General features: G+C 41.3%; 1 protein-coding gene across 2 annotated transcripts in view; it reads right to left on the reverse strand.

Moving 5' to 3' along the window:
- LOC106874133 (xylosyl- and glucuronyltransferase LARGE1) overlaps positions 1-1,725 on the reverse strand; it is a 39,804-nt gene that overhangs the window by 18,886 nt on the left and 19,193 nt on the right. The window contains exon 3 of one of the 2 annotated variants that reach the window (XM_014921747.2): positions 1,658-1,700. The exons of the other annotated variant lie outside the window; for it this stretch is intronic. The gene's annotated coding sequence lies outside the window, so the exon portion shown is untranslated. The remainder of the gene's footprint in view (positions 1-1,657; positions 1,701-1,725) is intronic. 2 annotated transcript variants of the gene reach the window in all.

The raw sequence follows: 1,725 nt of genomic DNA on the forward strand, positions 1-1,725 counted from the left end.
AACATGCAACAATAAAACTAATGGCATCTATTCCGCTTGCTGCTGCTGCTGCTGCTGCTGCATGAAGCTGTCTGCGGGTAAGATCTCCCATTTTATGTTTGTTTATTGCTGATAAGAATGGGAAGCCTGTAAAAACATTTACACTTGTGATAGACAGAACACACCCCGTAAATACACTTGCAGACAAAAGCGAGAATAATAATAATAATAATAGGGAAAGCCTTACCAAAAGCCAAATACAAAAACCTAAATTTAATAGATAGATACATCACCATCGTTTAACATCCGTTTTCCATGCTGGCATGGGTTGGACAGTCTGACTGGGGTCTGGAGAGCCAGCGGCTGCACCAGGCTCCAATCTGATCTGGCAATGTTTCTACAGCTGGAAGCCCTTCCTAACGCTAACCACTCCAAGAGTGTAGTGGGTACTTTTTATGTGCCACCGGCACTAGAGCCAGTCAGGTGTGCCTGGCATCGATCAGGGGCCAGTCAGGGGGTACTGGCACCAGCCATGTTCAGATGGTGCATGGCACATGCCACCAGCACAAGAACCAGTCAGTGGGTACTGGCATCAGCCATGTTCGGTTGGGAGCGTGTGCTTTGGTGATCCATCCGAACATCAATTGCTGGCACTTTTGGCCGATCTGTCCAGGTTAGGCGTCCCTACACTGACACACTATCAATGGTGTTTCTGTTCCCGCTGCCTCACACATGGTTGAACGCACCCATCCATATCTAAGATACATCTAATGCAAAAATAACACCATGAAATGTACCAAGATTTACTGTTGTATAACTATAAATCCAGTTTTGAAATCATTCCTAATACTATTCGTGATTGATTGTTGAATGTACAAGCTAGATGCCATTAAAATGGTTTAATTTCAAAATGAAATTATGAAAGTCTTGAAGTGTCAATCTAATGGATTTAGGAATGCTTTTGTCCCAAATTAAACAAAGAAGGTGCCACATAAAAAGCACCTCTTCTGGTGCCACGTAAAAAAATACCTGAACTGGTTCCACATAAAAACGAAGTCTGTTTTGGTTTGGTTTCTACAGCTGGATGCCGATCCTAATGCCAACCACGGTACCATCACCAGTGCTTTTTATGTGGAACCAACACTGGTGCTTTTTATGTGACACCAATGAAATGTGCCTCAATAAATTTCATCTGACTTATGCAAACATGGAAAAATGGAGATGAAATGATTATGATGAGGATGATAATAAAACATGCATACATGACAGGTTTTTTCTTAGTTTCTCTCCAGGAATTCCACTCCCAGAGTATTGGCTGGTCTGAGGCTCTAGTAAAAGACACTCAGGTTACCCGAAAGTAGGGTTGAACCTAGAACTTCATAACAACATATCCATTTCAACCTCCCAGAATAATGGTTTTAAATTTTGACACAAGGACAGCAATTATAGGGGAGGGCTAGTCAATTTACATCAACCCCAGTGCTCATCTGGCACTTATTTATCAACCCTGAGGGGTGAAAGACAGAGCTGACCGTGTCAGAATTTGAACTCAGGTCGTCAAGTCAGACAAAATACTGCTAATCATTTTGCCGAACATTCTAATGATTCTGCCGTTTCACCACTTTAAACCTACCCAAATATTTGTGAATTATAGGTTTTACAATCTAAAATATCTTACCTGGAATATGGGGCAGCTGCTACATATATATTCGAGACAGCAGCTGAAAAAAAAAAAAAAAAAAAAAA

This window comes from Octopus bimaculoides, chromosome 7 (genome assembly GCF_001194135.2).
Source record: "Octopus bimaculoides isolate UCB-OBI-ISO-001 chromosome 7, ASM119413v2, whole genome shotgun sequence".
Classification (NCBI taxonomy): Eukaryota; Metazoa; Mollusca; class Cephalopoda; order Octopoda; family Octopodidae; genus Octopus; species Octopus bimaculoides.